The sequence below is a fragment of the Mustela lutreola genome, chromosome 3 (assembly GCF_030435805.1).
Source record: "Mustela lutreola isolate mMusLut2 chromosome 3, mMusLut2.pri, whole genome shotgun sequence".
In the NCBI taxonomy this organism is placed as follows: domain Eukaryota; kingdom Metazoa; phylum Chordata; class Mammalia; order Carnivora; family Mustelidae; genus Mustela; species Mustela lutreola.
Window position 1 is genome coordinate 24,950,437 of NC_081292.1, and position 13,779 is coordinate 24,964,215.

Sequence of the window (13,779 nt, forward strand, 5' to 3'; positions counted from 1 at the left end):
AGTGTCTGTATATAAGGTTTCCTTTATGTATTTTCTCTGGCTGTTTTTGCACTACAAGGACAAATTTCAGATGTTATGAAAGATGGTATCAATTGCAAAGCTTAAAATATTTGCTATCTTTATAGAAAGGTTTGTTGTCCTTCACATATACTATCCATATAGGAAATATTTACTGGGAAATTATCTTGCTATGTGAATGGAGCTACTCATATTGAAATAATCTTTTTCTGAATAACTCTGTTAATTCTTCATTAGAAATTCAGATGCTGCCCATGTTAATTTTTAATGTGTTTTTACTTTTTAAATATCTTAATTATTTGAGAGAGCAAGAGAGAGAACATGAGTGAGGGGAAGGACAGAGAGTGAGGGAAAAGCAGACTCCTTGCTGAGCAGGGAAACTGATGTGGGGCTCGATCCCCGGACCCTGGGATGATAACCTGAGCTGAAAGCAGATGCTTATCGAACTGAGCTACCCAGGCACCCTTGGATCCTGTCCATTTTAAACAATGACAGTGACTGATTATTATAATCTTTAAGTACAAATAATGTGTTTCTGTTGCAACTATACAGTATTTTGCAGCATATATGCAATATGACACTATGTAGTCATGGTGTTAGTTTAAAAAATATAAAATGTAGTTCTTATCCACAAATATCTGAACATTTAAATATAAAGAAATGATTTATTATTTGTCAAATCTTGGGCTATGTCTTTGGAAGTAGTTTTTTACAAAAATCTCTAAAATTAGGATACATTAAAGTTAGGAATAAGGTTAATCCTGGGGGATTTAACTATCCCTCACATTTTCCAACAGCAGTTTTCAACCCTGATTACATTTTGGGACTCTCTTGCTTGTTTTCTTATAGAAGTTTAATACTCTTTCAGTTCACAATATTAAAAATTAAATTCATACTGATGACCTAGATTTTTTAAAAAACTGAACAAATCAATGGTTATCCTAGGTAAACTGTTCTACCATATAAATGAGAACTCTGGATTCTATACTACTGGAACAACTCCAGACTTAATGTCCCATCAGAAAGTTTTCTGGATTGACTAAATGAGAACTTCACTAGGTCTGAAGTTAAGAAAGAATGGTATAATCTCTTCATACATTACTTGTGAATAAACTTTTCATTGACTTTTATTTTCTGATGCAGTTTGGCTAGGAATAGTAATAATAAATTATCTATTCAATTGTTAAAGTGTTCTAGGGTAGCCTTAATCTTCTTCTCTATATTTTTTCTTTTTTTTTTTCTGTAAGGTTCTCTTTTATTTAAAAGGTCATTCACAAAATACTATATCCACAGATTAAAAAATAGGGAATGTTTCAGAAATCTGTGTATCATCCTTGTATAGAGGTCATGCTAATCTTCTCTGTATCATTCCAATTTTAGCATATGTGTTGCCAATGTAAGCACTATATTTTTACTTCTAGTGACTTCATTTATACCCACAGTTTCTCTTTATCACTTATATATACACCTTAGCTATCCAAAATCTACTTTGGCAGCTCCATATTCCTTTTAAGCACCAAACATGTGCTTAAGCACCAAATATGTGTCTTCCTGGGTCCATTGAATATATCGCCACATGTTTCCTGAAGAACTTAATCTCATAATGTTCAAATCTGAATTTAGCTAGCTTTCTTTTTCTTCTCCAAATTTACTTCATGTTGAGTACTCTTAATTTTCAGTGAATGGTGTTGGTACCCTCTCACTTTCTGAAGTCGAAATTATCAGCATCATTCTAGACACTTTCCTTACACTTATTCCTCATTGCCATGCCTTCCCCCTTCGCATGCACTGAAAAAAGAGGAAATTACTATTTACCAATTTTAACTCCTGAGTATCTCCACTCTAAGTACTGAGTACTAAGTATTCCTCCTCTCCATTTCCACAGTCACAACCTCAGTTTATCGTCTCTTAGGCTCTTTACTAGATCCCTTGCCTAAATTCATTTTCAAACTATCCATCTTCCATAATGCTTACAGAAATGACTTAATAAGTCTGCTTTATTTTTTTAACAAGTTTTATTTAAATAATTCAGTACACATTGCCCAAATTTAGTCCAAATATTGTATTACAGCATAAGGAACTCTGAATCTTCATCTTATCTCCTCTACAATGCATGTCTTTTCACTTAATTGTATCCTATAATTCAATCTTGCTGAACTGGGGTCATTTCCCAGCACATGTTAGTCTCCTCCTTGTTCTTCTGGGCCTTTTGATAAAATGCTCTATCTGATTTGTTCTCTCAACTTTCTACCTGACTAATTCCTGCTGGATTTTTAAAACCCAGCTTGATTGTAACATCATCTTAAAAGTTTTTCTAGTGTTGTCAGTGAAAATGGCAGAGTAAAGAAATCCAAAAGTTCATCCTTCCATAAGGGCAATGGAATCTTATAAAAACTGTCAGAATCAACCTTTTCGGAATTCTGGAAACAGACCAAATACTTCCAGCAATGAGGGTAAGATTTAAGTAAGAAAAGTCATCTGAATCTTGTAAGAACAGAGGGTTTTGCGGTGTAACTTATGCTGTTCTTTTCTTTCTTTATTTTTTTAATTTTTTTGGATGGGGGAGGGGCAGAAGGAGGAAGAGAGAATCCCACACAAGCTCCATGCCCAGTGTGAGCCTGATGGAAGGCTTGATCTCACAACCCTGAGAACATGACCTGGTCTGAAATCAAGATTCAGATTCCTAACCAACTGAGCCACCCAGGCACCTCAGATTTACGTTGTTCTCATTTCATATTCCCAGTTAATCCACAACCCTTGTACAGATACCAGTACCAGAGGGAACAGAAAAGACCTCATTCACAAAGAATTGTGTTCATTTGTTTTGACCTGTCTAATGGCTCTCTAGAAGACCAACTGAAGGGTTGCCGTTATCTTGTTTAACTTGGAACTGTGGCAGTTTTGGGGAGGTATTTCTCAAAAACATTTATAGAGAGATGTGTTAGCTTTCTGAAACAATGGGCAACACTTGAGGAAAACCACTTACTAATGAAAAAGCTTGGGAGAGAAGACTAGGGAATGGGATGCTTTGGGGAAACATATGCTTTTTGTTTTGTTTTTTAAAGATTTATTTATTTATATATTTATTTTAGAAAGAGATAACAAATGGGGGAAGGTGCAGGGGTAGGGAGAGAAAGAAGCAGATTCCCCATTGAGCATAGAATCCAAGATGGGGCTTGACCCAGGGTTTGATTTCAGGATCCTGAGATCATGACCTGAACCAAAATCAAGTCAGTTGATTAACTGACTGAGCCACCCAGATGTCCCAGGAAACACATGTTTTCAAAAGCTCCAATATACTCAAGGGGATCTGAAAAGTCATGTGAATTTCCAGAGCAGGGCACATGCTCATAAAGAACTAAGAAGGCCCTAAGCTCTCATTCTGACTGACCTCCGGGATCTACACAGAGAGGAAGTAAAGGCCAAGGCAGAGATGTAAATTGCTTAACTGAGTGTTGAAGGGATGCCAAGCATACACACAGACCCCTGGCAAAGACTGGGAATTTATTGTTTACAGGTGTTTAAGCAAATCTTATTCCAGCCTCTAGCTCACCACTAAACTAACAGAACATGAGGGGCAACACACAACAGAAAGCAGACTTTACAATTAGTTCAAAAAGTCACCAGATACCCAAACAATAACAACAACAAGGAACAAGAGCAAACCGTAGGGGCAGGAGTTTCCAGATATCCTGATATCTAGAGTTGCTACATTATCATATTAAAAATACTGTTTTCAACAAAAATGTGATGCATACAAATAAATGAGAAAGTATGGTCCATAAACAGGAGTGGGGGAGGGGACAATAAATAGAAACTGTCCTTAAGGAAGTCCAAACATTAAATTTACTAGATAAAGACTACTACACTTCTATGTTTCTATTTATAGGAAATGTCCAGAATAGGCAAATCCACTGAAACAGAAAACAGATTCACAGTTTCCAGGGGGAAAAGGGCTGGGGAAAATGAGAAATGACTCTTTAAAATGGATATGGGGGGCGCCTGGGTGGCTCAGTGGGTTAAGCCACTGCCTTCGGCTCAGGTCATGATCTCAGGGTCCTGGGATCGAGTCCCACATCGGGCTCTCTGCTCAGCAGGGAGCCTGCTTCTCTCTCTCTCTCTCTCTCTCTCTCTCTCTCTGCCTGCCTCTCCATCTACTTGTGATTTCTCTCTGTCAAATAAATAAACAAAATCTTTAAAAAAAATAAATAAAATAAAATGGATATGGGGTTTCCTTTTGGGGTGATTAAATGTTCTGGAATTAGGTAGTGGTGATAGTATGCATAACATTGTAAGTCTGTTACATAGCACTGAACTGTATAACTTAAAATGGTTAAGTTATGCAGTGAATTTTATGTTACGTGAAGGTATCTCAATAAAGATATGAGTCCCTTTCCTCCCAAGAAAGTTTTCAAGACTTCTCTACCTTAGCTTTGGTACTCCTTGTAGGTCACATAGTTTCCCATTGCATATCTCTACCAGATTCTCCTGAAATAGCTGGTTTTTTGCATATCTTTTCACCTTGACTGTGGATTCATGGGGATTAGTGATAATGCTCCTCAGCCTAATAGCTAGAATTATGCTTGAGGTACAAATCCACCACACTAGAAAAATTGTGTAACAAAACCTTGTAGATGCTTACTTGGGATTTATCTGTGATCATAAGGCAGATTCAAAATGAGAACAGTAATTGCCCTGAAAGTAACTGTCCTGAAGGAATACAATAAATAGGATATGCTATAGCTATTCACCTTTCAGAGGTAGTTAAAAACAGCCTCCTTCTAGGGTGGACACAGAGAGCCTTAGTCTGAGACATCAAAGGGCTTACTATAGCTCAAAATATGTTAAGTACAAATGAAACAATTCAACTATAACACAAGATCCATAAAATTAAAATACAGGATATTATATGCATTGTATATGTCAGGGAAAACGTAAAATAGGAGAGTAAATGCTATAGAAAGAACTAATGGGAAAATTGTAAAAGGATCTGGTCCTGAATAATGGTTATTTAAACCTTCTTGGGAGTGATTCACCATCTCCCCATCTGTATATGGAGTTCTGCCATGTCCAATTGGGTTGTTATCAAAATAAATGTGGTTAACAGATGTCCTCAAAGTCTAAGACAATTAACTGGATATGATGAAACAAGAAGACATTTGAAAATTATCGTAAGTTTCCGGGATCTGATAGCTAGGAAAACTGTACTGGCTGTAATAAAATGAGGAAGATGTGAAGGTCTATCTATTTTGAGGGAAAGATGATAACAAAGAGGACTGGACATGCTATGTTGAAGACTAAATTGACATACATAAAAATGCCAAAACTCAAGGTGAGGATGGAACCTTTCTTAATATTAACCAAGAGTTTTGATAAATAAGATAGATGCTCTTCAAATTCACTGGGTGTTCTTACGGTAATGATAGCTAGAAATTCATGTAACAAATAAAGAACACATTTTTAGCAGATTATCTTCTTTTTGTTGTTGTTTAGGTTTTATTTCATCATCATAATCTTAACTCTGTGATCCAAGTAGACTTGAAGGGGCATAAAGAAAACATGGAATCCATGGACTTGGAGCCAGAGCACAAAGATTATAGAAAATTTCCAGTAGATGGGGGTGAAGGGGACCTCTCCAGAGCTACAGAAGAAATGGGCTGGTAGTTCAGATAAAACACAAGTCAAATTTATTAGATTTGTCCACAGTCAGCAACTGTGATCTTGCTGGTCCTTCCATTCTTGGACTCAAAACCTTCCAGGCTTCCACAATATTCATACCCTATTTCACCATGCCAAAGACCACATGCTTGCCATCCAAGCACTCAGCCTTGGCAGCACAGATGTAAAACTGGGAAGCGTATTGGGTCCAGCATTTGCCATGGACAAGATGCCAGGACCAGTGTGCTTCAGGATGAAATTCTTATCCTCAAATTTCTCCCCATGGATAGATTTGCCACCACCACCCCAGCACATAAATCCTGGAATAACCATGTGAAAGCAGGAAACTTTTTTCCCAGTGCTTAGGCATCAAAATTCCCTGTTGTATTTGGAACTTTGTCTGGAAACCGTTCAAAGGAGACACAGCCTAAGCACTGCTCTCCACGGTGATGTTCAAGAACATGGTGGTGCTGACCACGGCTGGGTGGCTCAGATGGTTCTGGGGCGCTGGTATCTGCCAGGCCAGCAAACTACATTCTAATTCATAGTTTTAATAACTGTTGTAATTACTAATCCATTAAGCCATATAATCAATATTTATCAAGGGCCAAATATATGCTAAGAATAGATGCTGAGGATAGAAAGATAAACACTATTCACAAAGTCCCCACCTTACAGAGCATACATTGTGATTAAGTTAAATATATCAATCAAGGAAGATCCTATAGTTTGATTTAAAAAACCAGTAAGTATGTTCATTGCAAAGTTATCATCACAAAATTTGTCTTCTCTCTTGTTCCTCAGCAGATTAATTCACTGTTATCATTAAATTCATGGCAAGTCCCATATGCTGCCACCAAGGAGAAGAAGCATTTTCACTAGACTACTCGGTTCTGAGCTATTACTACTGCTTCCTTTGTTATTATTTTATGTACCAATAATGTGCTGAGTAAAAACTAAGTGCCTATTTCTGGGGCATGGCTGAGAATATATATAATCAGAAAATATCCCTGCCACACAAAAAATTTTACAGTATAGAGAATGAAGCATAAATTTATACAAGTGTGAAATTATTAGAGTATGGGATGAGATGCATAGATTGTTAGCTGTATATAAAACCTGCCAAACTGAATGTTTTAATCAGAGTTAAATAGCAGTGTCCCAGCATCATGATTCAGTAGACTATCCAGTGTCAAGAGTTAAATGACTAGCCAGTGTAAGAGGAGTTATTTACATCTCATTCCAGTAGCATAGCATATGGTAGACTTCATTCTCAGAAGTCAAAATGGTGGCATTTTGCCCAATTAAAACTATATTTACATATACAAATTTCCCCAAATTTCAAATTCAATCCCTTAAAAAATCAACATTAGAAATGACATTTTTAGGGGTGCCTGGGTGGCTCAGTGGGGTAAAGTCTCTGCCTTTGGCTCAGGTCATGATCCCAGGGTCCTGGGATCGAGCCCTGGATCGGGCTCTCTGCTCAGCAGGGAGCCTGCTTCCTCCTCTCTCTCTCTCTGCCTGCCTCTCTGCCTACTTGTAATCTCTCTGTGTGTCAAATAAATAAATAAAATCTAAAAAAAAAAGAAATAACATTTTAAAATTTTAAATTATATTTGTTTACACCAGAACTGAAAATATAGAAATAGCATTTTAAGTAGGTAAGTGATTTTTTAAAAAAGAAAGCCTAGAAACAGAATACACATTCATTTCAAGTAATCTTGGATGAATTATTACAGAATGATCATGTACTAAGCCAAAGAAAGATTTTTAATAAATTCCAAAAGTGGGATTTACTTTGCATGACCAAGGTAAAATTATTCTAGAAATTTATTTTAACTTTTTGAGCAAAGACATTCTAGTGACAGGCAACCTCAACTTACATCATTGATGAATGGATAGGAATTGGGTATAAAAAAGTCAAGGAAAGTGTATGCAGGGAAATGCAATGCAGTGAAAGAAATATTGTGAGCAAACATACAGAAGTCAAGTATAAGTGATGAGTTACAGAAATGGCATATAGTTAAGCTTGGCCAGAATTTAGTGATTATGAAGTAATGCTAGGAAAGAATAACAGATCCAAACTTTGGTCTTTGTATTAGCCATAACTCTTTATTAGCAAGTCATATTTCTTTTTTTTTTTTTTAAGATTTTATTTATTTATTTGACAGACATAGATCACAAGCAGGTGAGAGGCAGGCAGAAAGAGAGGGAGAAGCAGGCTCCTCGCTGAGCAGAGAGTCCAATGCAGGGCTTGATCCCAGGACCCTGGGATCATGATCATGACCTGAGCCGAAGGCAGAGGCTTTAACCCACTGAGCCACCCAGGCACCCCAGCTAGTCATATTTCTTATGGACCTATGGAATTCTAAGACATGCAGCTTATGAGAGGCTATTTATATATAGCTAGTTTGAGGAAATTTAAGTTTTACTTTTTGTTTTCTCTTTTCAAGTAGCATGACAACTGGCATAAAAAGCTTTAACAGAAAATGTTCTATCCGTCTAGCAGAAAATACCTTAAAAAGAATTTTGATCAACTCAGCTTAATTCACATGTTCACCTCTAAATCAATTTTTTCTGGCTAAGGAAATGGAGTTCCATTTGGTTTGACTTAGGTTATATAACTAACATCACACCACTCTGCTATGGAAATTGTTCCAATGGTTTGTATTTGATTCCCACTGCTGAATAACAAATTGCCACACACTTAGAAGCATAATATAACACAGTTGTTGTCTAATAGTTTCCATGGCTGGGAGTACAGGAAATTTGGCTGGGTCCTTTTTTTCAGGGGCCTAATGTCCATTTCTGTGGGGAGCTTAGCACTAGTCTACATTATTCTACCTTGGCAGCCATTTTTGTGGCCAAGTGAAATGCACGCCATGAACTGACACTAGCCCTTCTGGTGAGTGCCAAGTATGTGCTCTAAATACAGCCTCCAACATCCCTTGTTATATGCACTCTCCCCTGACTCCAGGCCTTTACCTTGTGAGACCCTTGGTAAGAAATCCTACCCCCAGAAGCTTACCAAAACCCTGCTTCTCTTGGTTTGAACCGACCCAAACCTTGGGCCTTAATGATCGCATGCACCACAGGTCCTGCTGTGTTCTCTCTGCCAGCATCCTTCCTTGAGTCCCCCACATGCCCCTGGGGGTATGACCTGTACCTTGTCTAGGACCTGTTAGTAATAAATGTCTCTATTTCACTTTCTCTTGTGGTCTTCTGCTGAATCACTGGTCACCATCAGACACTCTGGGACTCTATAAATGTTAATTCAACAAAGTCGCAATAACCTGGAAAATAGACTAGGGAGTAATCTACGTCAAACACCTTCAGGTTGTTGCCAGAATTCACCCCAGGGACCCCCTTGTTCCTTCTTTATCTCTTTTCACTCTTTTCATTTTACATATTTAATTATTTGTTTGTCAATTAGTCGTCCTCCTTAGAATGTAAATTCCATGAGAGCAAGGGTTCCATTTGCCGGTTTGCTGTTGTTGTTGTTGTTGTTTGTTTGTTTATAATACTTGTGCTCACAGAATCTAAGGAAGGGCTTGGAAATACTATTATTTCCAAGATGATTTCACAGATGACTTTTTGCAAGTGAATATATATGACTTTATTAGTCATAAGATTTTAGAGAAAGATACTGTGTGATATTACTACCACAATGTGTTTTTAATAAAGTCTTTTTTCTAAGATGACATTTATTTAATCATTCCTTCTAGAACTTTCCTTAATCTCAGAATCAGTTTAATTTTTAAAAAATTTTTATTCTCCGGGGCGCCTGGGTGGCTCAGTGGGTTAAAGCCTTTGACTTCGGCTCAGGTTATGATCCCAGGATCCTGGGATCAAGCCCCACATCGGACTCTCTGCTCAGCAGGGAGCCTGCTTCCCTTCCTCTCTCTCTCTCTCTGCTTACCTGTGATCTCTGTTTGTCAAATAAATAAATAGAATCTTTTAAAAAAATTATTCTCCATCTTCCTCTCATTGTTCCCAAATATTTTATTTTATCCTTCAATAAGTTTTCAATTCCTTTGGAAAATTACAGAAAAATCTAAGTAAAAATATTTTTCTAATTTTTACTTACAAAACTGATTATAAATAAATTAAATCTCAAAATAAAAGTTTATATTATTCCTCAAACTGGATTTTTCAAAAGTACACAATGTTAGGTTAACTTCTCTACAGTTTTCAAGTTTCTAATGTTACGATAGGCATAGAATCTGAATACTTTAGCTAAATATTAAAAAGACATTAATAGGGAAAAAAACTTTAATATATTCCTTTCTATAATCAAGAGTAATATTAACATTCAGCTAGTGAAATTCTGCAGAAAAGGAAAGACCTGTTAAGAGACTTAAAATGCTAGAAGAGAGCCTGCATTTACTATAAATGCATACTAAGAACCTTGCTGCATCACACTTTAGAAATTAAAGTTCAAGAACCATTGCTAATGAAAGTAAAAAATAATTACTATTCAAAAGTCATTTTAATTTGGTGCCAAGAATTAATTTAAAATAATTTCACATTTGACCTAAAGAACCCTATGTTTTGGCCTACATCTGTATACTGCAAGTTCCCTTGTGAAATTTAATGAATTGTCTTGTTTTAATATCAAGTACTTATCTTTTTTTTTTTAAGTCTATTTAGAATAGAGCTTGCTCATGGGTTTTCCCATACATGACAGTTAAGAACTCTATCATTTCCTAATTATGAATTAATTCTGCTTTTAAAGAGCTATTTAGCATTTTGAGGAACCTCCATGCTGTTTTCCAGAGTGGCTGCACCAGCTTGCATTCCCACCAACAGTGTAGGAGGGTTCCCCTTTCTCCGCATCCTCGCCAGCATCTGTCATTTCCTGACTTGTTGATTTTAGCCATTCTGACTGGTGTGAGGTGATATCTCATTGTGGTTTTGATTTGTATTTCCCTGATGCCGAGTGATATGGAGCACTTTTTCATGTGTCTGTTCGCCATCTGGATGTCTTCTTTGCAGAAATGTCTGTTCATGTCTTCTGCCCATTTCTTGATTGGATTATTTGTTCTTTGGGTGTTGAGTTTGCTAAGTTCTTTATAGATTCTGGACACTAGTCCTTTATCTGATATGTCGTTTGCAAATATCTTCTCCCATTCTGTCAGTTGTCTTTTGATTTTGTTAACTGTTTCCTTTGCTGTGCAAAAGCTTTTGATCTTGATGAAATCCCAGTAGTTCATTTTTTCCCTTGCTTCCCTTGCCTTTTGCGTTGTTCCTAGGAAGATGTTGCTGCGGCAGAGGTCGAAGAGGTTGCTGCCCGTGTTCTCCTCAAGGATTTTGATGGATTCCTTTCGTACATTGAGGTCCTTCATCCATTTTGAGTCTATTTTTGTGTGTGGTGTAAGGAAATGGTCCAATTTCATTTTTCTGCATGTGGCTGTCCAATTTTCCCAGCACCATTTATTGAAAAGGCTGTCTTTTTTCCATTGGACATTCTTTCCTGCTTTGTCGAAGATTAGTTGACCATAGAGTTGAGGGTCTATTTCTGGGCTCTCTATTCTGTTCCATTGATCTATGTGTCTGTTTTTGTGCCAGTACCATGCTGTCTTGATGATGACAGCTTTGTAATAGAGCTTGAAGTCCGGAATTGTGATGCCACCAACGTTGGCTTTCTTTTTCAATATCCCTTTGGCTATTCGAGGTCTTTTCTGGTTCCATATAAATTTTAGAATTATTTGTTCCATTTCTTTGAAAAAGATGGATGGTACTTTGATAGGAATTGCATTAAATGTGTAGATTGCTTTAGGTAGCATAGACATTTTCACAATATTTATTCTTCCAATCCAGGAGCATGGAACATTTTTCCATTTCTTTGTGTCTTCCTCAATTTCTTTCATGAGTACTTTATAGTTTTCTGAGTATAGATTCTGTGTCTCTTTGGTTAGGTTTATTCCTAGGTATCTTATGGTTTTGGATGCAATTGTAAATGGGATTGACTCCTTAATATCTCTTTCTTCTGTCTTGCTGTTGGTGTAGAGAAATGCAACTGATTTCTGTGCATTGATTTTATATCCTGACACTTTACTGAATTCCTGTATAAGTTCTAGCAGTTTTGGAGTGGAGTCTTTTGGGTTTTCCACATATAGTATCATATCATCTGCGAAGAGTGATAATTTGACTTCTTCTTTGCCGATTTGGATGCCTTTAATTTCCTTTTGTTGTCTGATTGCTGAGGCTAGGACCTCTAGTACGATGTTGAATAGCAGTGGTGATAATGGACATCCCTGCCGTGTTCCTGACCTTAGCGGAAAAGCTTTCAGTTTTTCTCCATTGAGAATGATATTTGCGGTGGGTTTTTCATAGATGGCTTTGATGATATTGAGGTATGTGCCCTCTATCCCTACACTTTGAAGAGTTTTGATCAGGAAGGGATGTTGTACTTTGTCAAATGCTTTTTCAGCATCTATTGAGAGTATCATATGGTTCTTGTTCTTACTTTTATTGATGTGTTGTATCACATTGACTGATTTGCGGATGTTGAACCAACCTTGCAGCCCTGGAATAAATCCCACTTGGTCGTGGTGAATAATCTTTTTAATGTACTGTTGAATCCGATTGGCTAGTATTTTGTTGAGTATTTTCGCATCTGTGTTCATCAAGGATATCGGTCTATAGCTCTCTTTTTTGGTGGGATCCTTGTCTGGTTTTGGGATCAAGGTGATGCTGGCCTCATAAAATGAGTTTGGAAGTTTTCCTTCCATTTCTATTTTTTGGAACAGTTTCAGGAGAATAGGAATTAGTTCTTCTTTAAATGTTTGGTAGAATTCCCCCGGGAAGCCGTCTGGCCCTGGGCTTTTGTTTGTTTGGAGATTTTTAATGACTGTTTCAATCTCCTTACTGGTTATGGGTCTGTTCAGGCTTTCTATTTCTTCATGGTTCAGTTGTGGTAGTTTATATGTTTCTAGGAATGCATCCATTTCTTCCAGATTGTCAAATTTATTGCCGTAGAGTTGCTCATAGTATGTTCTTATAATAGTTTGTATTTCCTTGGTGTTAGTTGTGATCTCTCCTCTTTCATTCATGATTTTATTTATTTGGGTCCTTTCTCTTTTCTTTTTGATAAGTCGGGCCAGGGGTTTATCAATTTTATTAATTCTTTCAAAGAACCAGCTCCTAGTTTCGTTGATTTGTTCTATTGTTTTTTTGGTTTCTATTTCATTGATTTCTGCTCTGATCTTTATGATTTCTCTTCTCCTGCTGGGCTTAGGGTTTCTTTCTTGTTCCTTCTCCAGCTCCTTTAGGTGTAGGGTTAGGTTGTGTACCTGAGACCTTTCTTGTTTCTTGAGAAAGGCTTGTACCGCTATATATTTTCCTCTCAGGACTGCCTTTGTTGTGTCCCACAGATTTTGAACCGTTGTATTTTCATTATCATTTGTTTCCATGATTTTTTTCAATTCTTCTTTAATTTCCCGGTTGACCCATTCATTCTTTAGAAGGATACTCTTTAGTCTCCATGTATTTGGGTTCTTTCCAAACTTCCTTTTGTGGTTGAGTTCTAGCTTTAGAGCATTGTGGTCTGAAAATATGCAGGGTATGACCCAGCAATTGCACTATTGGGTATTTACCCTAAAGATACAAATGTAGTGATCCAAAGGGACACATGCACCCGAATGTTTATAGCAGCAATGTCCACAATAGCCAAACTATGGAAAGAACCTAGATGTCCATCAACAGATGAATGGATCAAGAAGATGTGGTATATATACACAATGGAATACTATGCAGCCATCAAAAGAAATGAAATCTTGCCATTTGCAACAACATGGATGGAACTAGAGCGTATCATGCTTAGCGAAATAAGTCAAGCAGAGAAAGACAACTATCATATGATCTCCCTGATATGAGGAAGTGGTGATGCAACATGGAGGCTTAAGTGGGTAGAAGAATAAATGAAACAAGATGGGATTGGGAGGGAGACAAACCATAAGTGACTCTTAATCTCACAAAACAAACTGAGGGTTGCCGGGGGGAGGGGGTTGGGGAGAAGGGGGTGGGATTATGGACATTGGGGAGGGTATGTGATTTGGTGAGTGCTGTGAAGTGTGTAAACCTGGTGATTCACAGACCTGG

The 13,779-nt window shown here is 37.2% G+C and overlaps 1 non-coding gene across 1 annotated transcript; it reads right to left on the reverse strand.

Moving 5' to 3' along the window:
* Positions 1–1,315: 1,315 nt before the first annotated feature.
* On the reverse strand, positions 1,316–1,422 carry LOC131828305 (U6 spliceosomal RNA). The gene has a single exon (XR_009352330.1). It is a non-coding gene; the product is annotated as a U6 spliceosomal RNA (small nuclear RNA).
* Positions 1,423–13,779: the final 12,357 nt, after the last annotated feature.